The sequence below is a fragment of the Jaculus jaculus genome, chromosome 4 (assembly GCF_020740685.1).
Source record: "Jaculus jaculus isolate mJacJac1 chromosome 4, mJacJac1.mat.Y.cur, whole genome shotgun sequence".
Lineage (NCBI taxonomy): Eukaryota > Metazoa > Chordata > Mammalia > Rodentia > Dipodidae > Jaculus > Jaculus jaculus.
In genome coordinates this window covers 139,761,848-139,778,747 of record NC_059105.1, presented here as the reverse complement: position 1 = coordinate 139,778,747, position 16,900 = coordinate 139,761,848, and the positions used below count along the sequence as shown (strand labels likewise).

Genomic DNA, 16,900 nt, shown 5'->3' with positions numbered 1-16,900 from the left:
TTATTGTGGAAGTTCCCTATTTTATTTTACTTAGATTTTTACTATATTACAAAAGATAAGTGAGTTCTGAGTTTAGATGATAATTTATGAAGTTGCTTCTAAAATATCACTAAATCTTGATTTCCCTAGATATCTTTCCTCAGCCAATGATCACATTCTTGCTGACATGCTCATAGAATCTATTTCTGTCCCAAAGGTGATGAGGAGATCTGACAGATAGAGACACATCAGCAGCCATGCCAACTGGCTGCCAGCTTGGACATATGTACAGAGCAGAGAGCAAACCAGAGTTCCCTGTGCAGAAAGCCAAGAGCCCACAGACATCCGCCAATGACGGAAGAACATGTCAATATCGCTACAGCAGAGTCAGGTTTGAAGTGAGCCATGTTAAAGGTTCTGGAAAGGAGAAGATGACCACCTGGGTAGGGCACCACTCTGCTATCTATATGTGCCTCATTTGGCTTCCACTTTGCATGTCTGCTGCTGATCTTCCATCTGTCGACTCTCAACGTAATGTCAGAGACAAAAACTGGAGACTCCATGGTTTCAAAATGCATTTTTCTGCTGGCTGCCTAATGGCTGTCTGGGGACATACTTTCAAATGCAATCCTTGCTGACTGACCCTCTTATATGGTATGTACATTTTAATTTTAACTGGGCAGAATCTCTATTTCATCAAATCAATATGTAACTTCAGAAAAAGCCTTGCAAATTCAAAGGTACAAACATGGGATGGCACAGTCCATCAGTTATCATATTAAAGCTCATATAAGATTTGTTAAATTTTGAGTTATGATCCCCTCTTACCTATTTAAGATGCACCTACAAAAATATAGTACTAATGGAAATTCAATTTACCATGTAATACATGTCTAAACTACATCACCCAATCTAAATATATCTTGAATAGATGTACTTTGAAAGTAAGCTTTAGTTGTATTTAAATGAAATTCCCAAGTTAATCCACATTACTAGTACATATCTTTCTGAACTCTATTTGTGTGCTTTATTGCAAAAAAAAGAAAAAAAAAACTATCAGTAATTCTAGTTAGTTATATTTTCCCTTCTTTTAAATCATATAACTTAAACTATTCTTAGTTTTTTTCTTTGGTAGCTATAGATATTTTACCCTCATCAAGGGAGTCCCTAACTATGTAAGCATACATATTTGTATATAATGGAGGGCAGTTTAGTTCCATCACAGCTTTAGAAAAAAATGAAAATCTAAAGAGCATCTTGAATTATGGCAATGATCTCTGGGGTATCATAGGTTGGTTTGTACTGAATAATCTTTGCCAGGTAAAGATAACTTCATAGGCTGTTTTTAGAGCTTGATTATGACAGTATTGCCACTGATACTATGCTAGCGTTATTTCTTAACTGAACAACTGATATGCTTTGTGTGTGTGTGTGTGTGTGTGTGTGTGTGTGTGTGTGTGTGTATACATGTGCATGCTGCTTCTGCTGCTGCTGATAGTGCTTTTCTTATTACTATAAAAATACATTTTAAGTATTATGATCAATCCTCACTAGGGTGATAGCAAATTACATCAAAGTTTCATTACTTCTCTTTAAGTGTGGTTGTAATCTGTAAATGACACTAACTAATAGATGGCAGGATATTGATAACACTATTTCTTCACCTTATATAAGACTATTAGACAGATTCTCCTGCTGAATGAGCAGCTGTTCTACTCATTACTAGGAACGGGCACCAAATATGCATCAGCACCTAGGTTTGAGGAGCTGAGAAGAGAATCCAGACAACATCCTACAAAAAGGAGCAGGGCGGACATCTTCACAAGTGAACAAATTCTGTCAGCTACTTGAATGAGCTTGGATGTTGGTTTTTTCCACAACCATTGCTTCAAATGCAAAAACATCCTGCTAACAACTTGTTCGTAGCCTTGTGAGAAACTAAGCAGAGGACCAGATAACTTGTGTGCCTGAACCCTTGTTCCACAGCAACTGGGAGCTGATAAATGCATGCCATTTGAAGTTGTTAAATTGTGGTACTTTGTGTCACAGTAGTAGACACCTAAGACTGGTTTATGCACAATCATTGTTTGTATTTTAATTAACAGTATGGTATTGTGTTCATTTGCTGGGGCCACAGTAAGGAAGTGCCTCAAGCTGGTGGCTTAAACAACAGAAATTTACTGCTTCATAGTTCTGGGGTCTGGAAGTCCTGGCTAAGGTTTAGGCAGGTTTGGTTGCCTAAATTTAAGGACTATGAGAGAGAACCTGGTCTCGGCCTCTCTCCTAAGGTCTGTGGTTTACTAGCTACCTTTGTCATTCAATCACCTGTGGCTCTCTGCCTTCAGATTAACATATGTATGCAAGTTTGTTCCCCAGTTTCCCCTTTGGACAAGAACACCAGTCATATTAGGGATATCTACTCTGTTTCAGAATGGTGTCATCATAACTAACTTCATCTGCACCCTATGTCTAAGTAGGCTTACATTTCCAAGTACTCAGAATTAAAGACTTCAATGTAAGAAGTTGGGAAGAATAACATCCAACTTATAGTAGGTGTTCAGTTCTTACAGTAGAGGGAACATCTCAGAAAGAAGACAACATTTTAATGTAAAGGGCTGATTTTTCTAAATTATTAGCTTTCTTTTCAACCTCTTGCTTTGTCTGTCATGACGAGAAGAGAGCAAGAACAAAAAGCTTTCACATATTTGCTATTTTTAGTGCATTTCTGTGAAAAGTTATTTTTTATACTGACAAGTACGATGACAGTACAGTATAACAGCAAAAAATTATGATAACAGCTTCACTTATTAAAATGCAGAGATACTCATCATAGTTCATGTAATTTAGGGACCCGAAATAATTACACTTTGATTATAGAAAACTGTATAAACCACCAGCATTGCCTTTATGGTAATTTATTTTACATCATGCATTTAGGATGGAGAACATGGAAGTGAATTTGAGGGGATGGACAGATTGCTTAGTGGAGATTGCTTAGTGGTTAATGAGCTTGCCTTTGAAGCCTAAGGACACAAGTTAGATTCTCCAGTATCCAGTTAAACCAGATGCACAAGGTGGCACAGGCATCTGGAATTCATTTGCAGTGGCTAGAGGCTCAGGTGTACCCATTTACTCTCTCTCTCTCTCCCTCTCTTCCATCCCCTCTCCCTCTTTCCTTCTCTCTCTCAAATACGTAAATAAATTATATTTCAAAAGAAAAAGTGAATTAGATTTTAATTGTTTCAAGACTACATCCATATCCAAATATGAGTATTGCAAATAGTAAAGTCAATCTTGTGGCTCTTGAAAGAGCAAGGAACAGTTAATACCTTATAGCTTCTAAGTGCTCCAGTGGGTAATTTGTGTTGTATATCACTTGTTTTCTTTTCACAACAATAGCATTAAATAGATGGTAACATCTCTTTTATGAATGTAGAGCTGAGGAAAAGAGCATAAACAATTTTGTAAAATCACACATAAAACATTAGTTATGAAATTTTTGATGTGCTAACATTGTAACGAAGTACTCTTGGGGCTGGAGAGAGATGGCTCAGTCTTAAGGCATTTTTCTGCAAAGCCTAAGAACCCAGAGTCAATTCCCCAGTATCCACATACAGCCAAATATGCACAGAGGCACATGCATCTAGAGATCATTTGCAGCGGCTAGTGGCCCTGGGGTACCCATTTCCTCTTTCTGTCTGTTTCCTCATCTCTCTGTCTCTCTCTGACTGCAAATCAAATATATTTTAAAAAATTATTTTAGAAGACCTACTCATATTTTTTGACCTTTCAATAAGTCATCATTTTCATGTGTCATAATGCATGGGGATTTACAAGCACCTGGTTTGTAAACATTTAGGAATACTACTTTGGCTTGTCATTTTTCAATGTCAAATGATTATCATTGTTTCCTTTATTGTTTTCTGTGTATTTAATATGAAATAATGTTTCAATGTTTTTTAAAAGGTATTTAGTTATTTAAATTTATAGATGGAGAGAGAGAGAGAGAATACAGGTGTGTCGGGTCCTCTTATCACTGTAAACAAACTCAAGACATGTGCCACTTTGTGTATCTGGATTTATGTGGCTACTGGGGAATTGAACTCTGGGCCAGCAGGCTTTTGCAAGCAATTGTGTGTAACTGCTGAGCCATCTCCCTAGTTTGACTGGTTTTACTTATGTTTGGGGATTATCACCATAAATGGGCAAAGAGTTACACATTCAACTACACTTCTGAAGCTGTAGATACACACACACACGCACACACACGCACGCACGCACGCACGCACGCACACACACACACACACATATTACAGAAGTTAGTTACTTGGGAAGGGTTTCCGTACTTCTGTATCTAGAAGTTCAGTCATCAAATGATCAGATCTGTTTTCTTCATCATCACAGCATGGCCTGAAGATGAGAAGCAATCTTTCTCTCCTTTTCCCAGCTTAGGCTGTGATTAATATGATTGGTTTCAAAACCTGTGGTGTATTTCCTCTGTGCCCTGCCTAAGTATTGGCACAATATGATTGCAGTAGGGTGCATTTTCCACTTCATCTTACATACTTGAGTTTCAATCAACTTAATCCCAACATGTACATATCGGTTGGATTAAATGCTAGCGAAAATTATGAGCTAAGAGAGGTAGAACTTTTTTTGTTAAAACCAGGTTAATGCTCATAATTTACCATGAGACATGTTAAAACAGTATTATTATAAATAACATCATAAAAGGGACTGGAAACTTAAATGGTGCTTGGGAATATAAAATTAATATATTTGGGTCTACCATATGTTATATCACTGTTATTTAATATAAATGCTGATCTTCAATCAGTACAGCTAAAAGTAGGTTGATTTTCTATGACTATGTTTCTAAATTAAACTTTTGCATTAGTTAAAGGAAACCATGTTAATTCAAAAGAGCATTCATTTATTGCATATTCTAAGGCAGTTGCTCTAGAAAAGTAAATGAGAAAATAGATATGACACTCGCAAACTTCTATGTCCTATGCTCCGAATTTGTCAATACACTTGCTGGCTTGGTTGGGTGTCAGAATTGCTGACTGGTCTATATATTTATACTGGCCACTTTGGATTTTTGATTATTCTTTCCATTACATTTTGTCAGTGAAAGAATAACCATGGTCAGATGCACTGGGCTTGCTACATAAGTGTGTCTCCAACAGCTTTAAAAGTAAACTCCTAAGCATAAACTTTTAAGAAAGAGACATTCACTTCAGAGTAGAATTCTTAAAATTGTTATCCTCCATAAGGAAAAGAAAGTCTCATCACTTAGCACTTTTTCCATCAACTTAGAGAAAATAAATATTCATTCCTATTGCATTAGCCATGTGCTTTCATTCCAGCAGCATTTTATAATATTCTGAGGAGGACTTGTAAGATATGCTCTTGCCTTAACACGTTTGAAGAGGTCCAGTTGAAGAGAGATGGGAATGCCTATCCTACTGCTTTGTTCCACTTAAAATATTTTTCCACCTCACTTAAATTTGTGTGTATTTATATGCATCAAAGTTTAAATAAAAATAATATAGTTTTGTTTGTATAATGAGTGTCTTTCTTTCTTATGAGTAAGACATAAATTGATAAGTAAAACAAGTTATCTTTTTATATGTTGTCATATTTGCTAATTGCATGATCTTTATGTTTATTATTTTTATCTGGTATTTTCACATATGTGTAATGAACAACATAGGATAATCATAATGATTTTTTATGATCTCAAGCATAAATATTATCTGACTACTTTCTTCAAAGAAATGAATATTACACATTGCAAGAAGAATTTATATATAGTAAAATGATATCATTCCAGTTGTCATTTCTGTAGACCTCTTACTCATAGTTAGGTTGTATAATTGAAGCATAGTAAGAGGGCTTTCTATCTAAAATGTTTAGTTTATGACCATTTATGTGTAACTGTGGAATTATCATTTCAGTATATTGCAAACAGCTGTAGTAAATGATTCTGTAACAGTATATGCAAAGGTTCAAACTTTTCAAAAGGAGGTGATGATGCTGAGGGAGCAGTGAACAGGATTAACTTGGTACACATCCAAAGAATAATGGTGCACCTTCTGTGTCACTCAGAACTGCACAATGTATTGGTATATAACATCCCATTATTAGCAATCTAAGCATTACTGTACTTTCCTGCAGAATACACACAATGTGGTGCAATCAGGGCCTATGTTCTCAGAAACAAAAGCCACAGAGTTTCCATATTATGTTTTCTGTTGACAAAGAGCTATTTTTGTTTGGCTCTTGAAATTTAAAATGTTTCTTCTTTGGATGTTTTAAACTGAAAAGAATAAAGAATACAACAGCAAATAGTAAAAATAACTGTGTTTTTTAATCCTAGCACTCGGGAGACAGAGGTGGGAGGATCGCTGTGAGTTCAAGGCCACCCTGAGATGACATAGTGAATTCCACGTAAGCCTGGACTAGAGTGAGACCCTACCTTGAAAAAACAAAAAGTAAATAAATAAATAACTGTGTTTTTGATAAAGCATAATGCAATATAGTCCAGACTAGCCTCAAACCCACTATACAGATAAAACTGTTTACAATTTTATAGTGATATTCCTGCATCACATTCCCAAATGATGGGATTACAAGTGTACACCACTACACCAAAAAATAATAATAATAATAATAAAAATAAGATGGATTTTAGTACTGAAAATTGACCAATAGATTATTCTTTACTTTTCTCACTGCCATTGAAAATTAATCATTAAGCTTCTGATGTCTCAAATAGACTTGGCAGTTTGGAACATTATACATATAATCAACAACAGGGAGAAAACAATATTTTACCAGGAACAGAAAGTGTACTTCATGATGTCCTTTGTTAGAAAAAACAATAAACTTCAACTTTAAAGCAACTTGTTAAAAACTAATAGTTGTGTGGGCTTATGAGAATCATAACCATAAGTTCTTTATCTTGCCAAGAAGGTAGATCCTCTTAAGAAAATGTCCAAAGAAATATTTCTGAAGCCCACCAAAAAGCAATGTGTGACCTCCCCCTACTGGCTTAGCACAATATTAAAAATAAGAAAACCTCCTGTGAGTTCTCAAATTGTAAAATGAAACTAAAATTCCATTAATTTAGTGGATCTAGGTGATGTATATTTTAAAGTTCTGAAGCACACCATAGCACACACACAGTAATGCCATCCATCTACTCATGCAGTGACTACACAGACTTATTGACTTTCATACACAATCAGGTTCCACAATCACACTCCACTAGACCCCAAAAGCACACTAACCTAAGCTACATGCAACATTCCCATAGGCAGGTATGTGCAAAGAACAGGTGAACATTCCTCTATTGCTTCCTTGGTGCTTTGCGTTTTCCTTGCTGGAATTCTATAGTCATCTCTAGTCCAAGTCCACATATCCCTTCTGCTCACTGTCTGTGGGCCTTTGTCACAGAGGATGTACCTAGAAACTCATGTGTGACCTGGGAATTATTATGGCTGATAAACTAGTTCATATATTATTTGTTATATATATACTAGTTATATATTTTGGATCACTTAATTATAATTGCATTTTATTAAAATTAAAAATAACTCATTCTGATGAACCAAAAATAATAGGTGTATAGTTTACATAACTCTGAATAAAATCTCTGTGTTAATAAACTAATTTCTAAATGCCAATAAATAACCTGTCTGTTGCCTCCTCCCATTCTACTTTAAATTCCAAATAAGGATGACCCAAATTACAAGGCTTTAAGTTACATGTCAGATGCCATAACCCTGAATTAAATACACTTATTTGGGTCTAATTCCTTCAGAAATTTCTGAGAATAAATGTATCCTTTCTAGAATTGGAACCGTGTCCACATAACAAACTAGTGCATATAGTTAGAAGCCAAATCAAATGGTCCAAACTCAATAAACAGCAATTTGTAAGGAAGTATGAGGTCTATATATTGAGGCAGTGAGAATAATCAGTCCAAGGATCATTCATTCTCTGACTGTTGTGTTTATGAATGCATTCTATATCAATGCAGCCCCCAAATCAAAAGTATACCAGACAGTTGTTAATGCAAGTTGAATTATCTCACCTAGAGACTTGTTGAAGCCAGACATGATGGTTCACATCTGCAGTCTGTGCACTTAGGGGTCTAAGACAGGATATTTGCTAATTTGAGGCAAGTCTGTGTAATATATTAAGGTCACCACTAGCATGGATTACAAAGCAAGACCCTTTCTCAAAAAGTACATATATGTAATAAGCTGGTATGATGGTACGTTCTTATAATCCAAGCACTTGTTTACAGAAGCAGGAAAATGGTAAATGTGAGACCAGCTTGTACTATGAAACAAGACCTGCCTCGTAAAAGAACGGGTGAATTAAAGAAGGAAAGAAGGAAGGAAGAAAAAACAGAATGGACTGAGGAAAACATTTTATGTTGTATATAACACATATTATTAGGAGGTAAGCAAGATTTCATTGACTTTACATGACCTGAGTTAGTAAGTCAGACTCCCAATAACAAGATGTGATCACTCCTACAGAATTCCCTCGAATAGCATATTCATCAAATAACTGATCCTTTTTACTTCTGAACATTTTCTGAAAAATAGAACTCTAATTCTATAGCTATTTAAACAAATATTCCACCTCTTTTTTTGTTATCCCTGAAGTCTTTTTGAAAGTGCTTTTAAATTACTTCCACCTTTGCAATTTTAGAAATATCTAAGGCACTTGTTCTACATTATAAACAAATTGTCTAAAAATACTCAGACTTGTGTAATCAGAAAAAAAAAAAAACATCTTTCTGTTATAGTTTAAAGTTCAAGAAAGCATCTGAAATCAGCATAGCTGACAGAGGAGTTCAGAGGAAAAGCTACCCTGAATCTCAGGGGTTACATAAGCAGAGTATTCAGATATAGTAGTTTCCATGGTAACCTCACTTTTTATTGATTAGTAAAGCAAATAGTCTCACAAATCTTCAATAATATGTTGAAAATTAAGGCTAACCAGAATAAAACTAAACTATAATGCTCTCTTTCTAACAAATATAAAAGAGAAAATTAGTGACTAGTATTCCACAGGAGAACTACATATACACTTAGAAAAAGGTTTAATTGCTTCATTTAAAGCACTGAATTAGAATTCATGATATTATTTCACAAGTAACTCATTGTTGTAAAATGTTTAAATGCATAAATGCTGATTCTCTCTTTTTTATCCAAATGCACACCTGCTTGGTATATTTCCAATTTTAGAAGAAGAATTTTTAATATAATTAATGTCAGAACCTCAAATCTAATTTTTATACTATGATACAATTTTTAATCCACCAATTATTTTTTTAATATGTGACATGATCACATTCTAAGCACTAAACATAAAGGTCATATTTCAACAAAATACCCATTAAAGTGATTGTTAGACAAAACTAGTAAAGTAGATTGTTTTATGCTAAATACATATGAGATACTGAAGCTGAACCAAAGACTAAATTTCCAGTCCATGCATAAGTTCTTACTGGTATTTTCTCTGAGGTACTGTAAAATGTCATGAATATAGTGAAAGCATTCATATAAAATATCTCCTGTATTCATAATTTTTTTTTAATTTTTATTTATTTATTTGAGAGCGTCAGACACAGAGAGAAAGACAGATAGAGGGAGAGAGAGAGAATGGGCGCGCCAGGGCTTCCAGCCTCTGCAAACGAACTCCAGATGAGTGCGTCCCCTGGTGCATCTGGCTAACGTGGGACCTGGGGAACTGACCCTCGAATTGGGGTTCTTAGGCTTCACAGGCAAGCGCTTAACCACTAAGCCATCTCTCCAGCCCTGTATTCATAGTTTTTGACAAATGTTCTTAAGCCAATAGTTACATCTTATTTGACCATTATTCTCATCTACCTTAAGTAGGTTTAATTTCTGGGTTTTTTTTCCCCAGCCTTTTAAGCATCTTCAGAAGTTTAATCTATGCACCAGTTTCCCTGTCCTTGTTGATCTTGGGCTATAATACCCAAGTCCCACCAGTAGCAACATACCTCCTCCAGAAAAGATGCACCTCGCAAGGGCTTCCCACACTTCTTCAACAGTGCCAACAGCTGGGAATGAAGTATGACATTGAATCATAGGCTATGGGGACATTTTATATCTAAAGCACCACAATCTACCCAGGCTTCTGTTCAGTTCTCTTCCACACAGGTATGACAATTTCTGTGCATGTGACCCACACCAACAGTGACTCTAATATGGTGAAAAGCCTTTACTTAGTGGCATGCTATATTTTATGTTATATTCAAATATAAAATATGTTGTCGTTCTGTATAATTTAGATAATATTCAGTAACTTTGTAAGTATAACTTAAATGTCTTCATATCCCCTCCAACCACTACACACACACACACACACACTTATATTCCAGAACAAACATTTTGTCTTGGAACTACTAAGGAAAATTTCCAGCATAAACAGTGGGGTATTTCTAATTTCAAAAAAAAAAAAAATCTCAGGAATCCTTCCTTTGCCTAAGTACATGCCTTCCTCTTTGTGGCTATATTCATTAGCTTTTAATTGTATCTCTAAGGTACCAATAGGGATAATAGCTCAAAACGAAGTCTGGTTTAGTTCAAAATTTAGAACTAATCCATTTCTAGCATCATTTTATCAGAGCAATACCATAATTTCAACATTCAGAGATTATTTATGCCAGTGAAAGTAAAATTAATTCAACTCTACTTTCCCCTAATAAGGTATGAAAGAAGGAAATGTTAGGGTCATTTACACAATTATTACATGTCTAGCCATGTAACTAAATTATTTCCAATTCTATTTGTGAAGGTGACTTTTCAGGTATTCAGTAAGTGGGGTATTTTTTATCCACCTTTTGGTGCTGCTTGCAGAATTCCGTTTCCTTCTCTGTAGTCACACAATTGTTATCACCAGGTCTTTCATAAGGGGCTCATTTGTAGACTTAGCTTTATTCTCTTTTTTTTTTCTGATACATTTACCCTTTTCTATTATTAACTCTGGGCCAAGTGACTTCAAAATGTTTCCCATGATCTGTTAGACCAGTAAATAATGTCACAGTAGGTTTTGATGTTGTTTTACTTTTCTTCTGTTTCTCATTTCTAACAAGTCTTCAGGTAAGGCAGATGCTGCCCATCCTGAACCAAACTTTCAAGACCACTCTACTCCATCCACCTACTCCATATTGTATGGCACGAGTTCTTTCCCAACTGTTCTTTTGAATCACAAATCATAAGATTTCTAAAATCAGAAAATACTTGTACTTGAACACCATGCCAGACAGACTCCATGACAATATCTGAAGGTTGTGCCTGGAAATCAGTGGTTCTTCTTTTTGTTTGTTATTTCTTGTATTTGTTTCATTGTAACATATGCATGCATATGTATAATATGCTTCAATCATATTTACATGTCTATTGCTCTTTCTTTTTTCCATGTCCCTTTCACATTTCCCCCACCTCCTTGTGTTCCATAAATAAAGGAAACATGTGATAATTGTTTTGTGGGAATGACGTATTCCACTGAACATGATGATCTTGTTTCACCCATTTCTCTCCAAATAGCATAAATGTGTTCTCTGTGGCTGAGGAAAATTCCATGTGTGTATGTACTATATTTTCTTTGCCTATTCTTCTGGTGATGGATATCTAGTCTAATTCCATATCGTGGCTATTGTAACTGGTGCTAGATGGGTGTGCTAGGGTCTCTGTGGTAAGCTTAGATTCATTTGGGTATACCCTAGGAGTAGTGAAGCTGGATCATGCTAACTCTATGTTTGGAATTTGGATGATGTTCCTTTCTGATTTCCATAGAGTCTCTACTAATTTACATTTGTAGTACAAGTTTATAAGGATGCTTATCCCCATTGTACCCTCAGCATATCTTCACCAGTAATTGTTTGTTTTCTTGATGATTGGCATTCTGAATTCTGAGATGGGATCTTAATATACTTTTGATTTCCAGTTGCTTGATGGTTAAAGATGTTGAGCATTTTTCTGTTAAAATTTTTTCATGAGAATTTTTTTTATACTTGGTGATTTGTACATCATCATTTTAAAGTGTACATTTAGGGTCTGGAAAGATGGTTCAGTGTTTAAGACTACTTGCTATATGGCATAGTAACCTAATTTCTATCCTCACATAAAATGTTAGGCATGGCCATACATACCTGTAATCTGAGCGCTGAGAGGGGCAGAGACAGGGAGATCACCGAAGCTTTCCAATCAACCACCATAACCAAAGAATGGTATGAGCTCAAGGATCAGTGAGAAACCCTGTTTCAAGAAAAGAGGACATAAAGGTGATAGGGGACACCTGAGGTCTTTGCATGTGTGGACCCAGGATATTCCTTATTAGCATACCCACATACATATACCACATGAAAACACACACACACACACACACACACATACATACCCACATACATACACCACATGAAAACACACACACACACACACACACACACACACACACAAACCAAACACACACACACACTATACCATACACCAAGAATAAAAATGCATACATTTGTTCTTATGGTTTGAATACTGACAGGAATAATTGCTCTTTTGATGTTTAATATTTTTAACTCTTTATATATTCTAGACACTAATCTGTCAGACTAATATATGGCAGAAATTTTCTCCCATCCTGTAGGCTATCTCTTCGCTCTGCCAAATATTTTTTCCTGCTATTCAGATACTCTCTAATTTCATGAGGTCCTGTTTGTCAATTCTCATTTTTATTTCTTGAGATATAAGAGTCCTATTCAAAAGTTGTTGCCTATGTCTAAATCTTGAAGCATTTATACTATGTTTTTATCTAATAATTTGAAAGGTTTAGAACTTACACTAAGATATCAATACATCTGAGTTAATTTTTTAGTATTTCCTTTTTAAATATTTTGTTTATTTATTTATTTGAGGGGGGAGGCAGATAGAGAGAGAATGAGCATTCCAGGGCCTCCAGCTACCGCAAACAAACTCCTAATGCATGTGCCACCTTGTGCACTTGACTTTCTGTAGGTACTGGGGAATCAAACCTGGGTCTTTTGGTTTTGTAGACAAGCCTCTTAACTGCTAAGCCATCTCTCCAGCCCGAGTTGGCTTTAATATATGGTGAGAAATGGGGGTCTGTTTTCATTCTTGTACATATTGATATCTAGTGTTCCCAATAACACTTATTGAAGGGGCATGCTTTAAAGGATCCTGGACATTCTAATACACAGCCAAGTTTGAGAACCAATTAGGAATAATTTATAAAATGAAATAATTTATAATTAAACATTCAAACTGCTAGAGGGAAACAGACAAAAAATTTCAAGATATAGCTATAAGTCAGGTGTGGTGGTACATGGCTGTAACCAAAATTCTCAGCTGGTAGAGACAAAAGGATGAGGAGTTCAAGGCAATCCCAAACTATATGAAACAAACTCTCAAAAAATTTTATATATGTATGTATATATTTATATAGATATATATTCATATATAAATACATATGTATATATTACAGACACGCACAGCAGATTTTCCAAAAAGGACTACAGTAATACAAAAATAATTTCAAAAACTGACAAATAAAATTTCATGAACTTAAAAAGCTTTTGCACAACAAAGGAAACAATTACCAGAATGAAGACACAGCCTACAGAATTAGAGAAAATTTTTGCCATCTATACATACAACATAGTATTAATATCCAGAGTATTTGATGGCACTAAGTTAAGTGCAAGAGAAACAAGGCATATTTGTTGGATTATGCCTTATCCCATACTCTACTTTGTTTCTAGTTAATCATGAAATAAATCATATTCCTTGATTCAATCATAAGGCAAACTTACATTTCCTGTCTCATATTTCTTTATTGTCAGTATGTCCATAATTCTAGAGTACAAATGATACCTTCAGTCTTAGCAACTCCATTCCTCCTTCATTTTCCTGCAATCCCTGACCCCAAAGATATGTTAACTCCTCTCTCATTGTATTGATTATTCTTTTTAAAACTTAATTCTGACAGTCCACTCCAGCTCTGGTCATTCTCTGTACCCAGGAAGTCTTGAGAAATTGTATAAGCTCAGAGGTTAGAAGTGAGGTTCTTCAGACAAGTTTCATTCATCATCCGCCCACCAGTAGCCTTGTTGTGGTCTGAATGTGAAATGTCCGCAGTAGGCTCATGTGCTTGAAAATTTGTGCCCTAATTGGTAGCACTATTTGGAAGGTTACAGAATATTTAAGAGGTAGACTGGAGGAATCTGTAACAGACAGCTTCAGGTTCGCTGAGATGAATTTCCAGACCAAGCACAGTTATGGAGGAAGGGATTTACTGAAGCTTACAGATCCACGGGAAGTTCCATAATGCCAGAAAAAGCTGGCCTGCTTTCACAGGACCAAGCAGAAGAGAGAAACACAAGCCAAAAGCCAAAAGCCCCAGCATACTTCAGGAGCTCCAGCTAGGCACACTTTGCATACCTTTAGATTGAAACCTGAAACCCACCACCACACCTTAAGATCCACCTAGTGACACTGCCTCCAGCCAGGTGGCTGCAGATGCAAACTACAAACAACAACAAAAAAAAAAAACCCTGAATATATTGGGGGCCATCTATTCAAACCACCACAGAAGGTTACAGAATATTTATGAGGTAGGCTGGAGGAAGCAGGTCACAGAGTAGTAGACCTTAAAATTTTATAGCCCAGCCCTCTTCCTCCTGTTCCCTTTCTGTGGATGCAATATGACCTGTTACTATGTGTTCCCCCTATGATGGCTTAGATTCCCTAGAAACATAGGACAAAATAAATGCTCATTTCCATATGCTGCTTCTTGTAAGGTATTTGGTACCAACAACAAGAAAGGTAACTAATACACATCTGCTTCTGTAAATCAACTTCTAGCATCATGTGACTTTGGGAATTAGAACTTGGATTGTTGTACTCATTGAAACCTGTGTCCAGAGAACCAGCCTGTCTACTAAACCTGCTTCTGCTAGTCTTACTAAACTCTGCCATGCATTATGCAATAAAACTCATCTATATTCTGACACATTTCTTCTTCCTTTCTTATCATCCAATTAAGAATACCACTATGTGATAAACTTAAAACTTTTCTATAGGTTGAAGCTCATAAGTACATTGACTAACTATATTTTTAGTATTTTTTTTTAATTTGAGACAGAAAGAAAGGAAGAGAGGGCCTCTAGCTACTGAAAATCAACTCCCGACACATGCACTACCTTGTGCATCTGGCTTACATGGGACCTGGAGAATTGAACCTTGGTCCTTAGGCTTCACAGGCAAGTACCTTAACTGTTAAGCCATCTCCCCAGCATAGCCTCAGTTTCTCCATGTGTAAAACAGAACGAGAATGGGTGCACCCTGCTTGCCCGTCCTCTGGTACCCTCTGCTAATCTCTGTTTCCTGCTGTCATCTCTTCAGAGTCCCCACTCTCAATCAGTTGTGCGAAAGTTCTTCTTCCTCTCCCTGCCAGGGCACTTCCTAGAAATCACTTTCTCCTCTTCTCCCTCAGCTCTTTCTATTTTTAGTAATCTAACTAGTTTTCCAAACCAGATGGATACACCATTATATTTGTTAATTTGAACCATCAATTTAACAATTATTTTTTATGTCTTCCATATACCAAATACTCTTCTATGTGCTGGGGATAAAATAACAATGAAAACAGAACAAATGTTCCTTTACATCAAAGTTCTGAAGTACTGGTATAAATATGTAGGTAATGACAAACATGTAAAATTTATAAAATGTGATTATTATAAAAATAGAGATAGGGATAACAGGAAAGAAGAGGGGATGAGTAGTGTTTTTTATAGCCCATTCAAGAATATTTTTACTGAAAACAATGACATTTGAATAAAAACCAAAGGCAAAAGGATAATTCCTGTGGAGGTTATCAGAGCAAGGGCCTTTACATCCAGAAGCAAGGAGCTGTCTTGACCTAAAGAGGCAAGAGGGACCTTCACTGAATGAGTACTTTAAGTATTTAACACTAGAGAAAGATTTGTGTTTAAAATCAAAGAATCTTCTAGAAGCTATATTAAACACACCTGTTTTTTTCTATGCCAAAGGAAACACTGGAAGGTGCCATTAATAGAAGTGGCACAATCTGGGCCAGGTTAATAGAACTTCTCCTGAAGATACTATCTGAAGCAAAGTGGGAGAGTAGGGGCAATCAAGAAGTTAGTGTTGATCCAAATGAGGAGCCAAATGGGCTTGAATGGTGGTAACAGAAAGGGTAAAGACCACAGGTTCTGAACAATTGTTCAAGAGAAGATGACAGAGCCATCTAATTCACTATGTGACATTCAAGATATAGGAGGGAAACATATTTGCATTATTCAGACCCTGACCTCCTAGAAGGATCCAGAGAAGGATTCATTGAGAAGAAAAAGACATAGGCTTTAGCAAGGAAAATTAGGTATCAAAAAGGATAGGCAAACCCAAGAAAACAACTAAATTGCCAAGTAAAAACTACCAGCATGATGACACTGGTGTTCAAAGGAAAGATTGCAGGGCATAGTTGTAAATGTTTGCAGACCGGAAGAGAATAAATGAGATCTTCTAGAAAGTTCTGGAGAGGGAATGCTGGACCTCTTCAGGCAAGTCAGAGATTGAAAAGAGACAGGTATTTGTTGTCCAAAAGCAAAGAACAAAATGTCTTCAAACAAAGGAAATAGCCAATCATGCCAGATTTTGCTAAAAGATGAAGAAATGACAACCACACTTCATGAAGTTACTGGCAAGCATGATCATTTTGCCCAACAGGGAGAGGCAAAAACTCAAGTTGGTGGGTTTTTACATTTTAAGTAACTTTAAGAAGCCATGACCATTTGTGTTTATGATTAAACACTTCCTAAGTAGGTCAGACATTGTTT

At 35.9% G+C, this 16,900-nt stretch overlaps 1 pseudogene; it reads left to right on the top strand.

Moving 5' to 3' along the window:
• The first annotated feature begins 236 nt into the window (after window positions 1–236).
• LOC123460263 overlaps window positions 237–16,900 on the top strand; it is a 38,489-nt pseudogene continuing 21,825 nt past the window's right edge.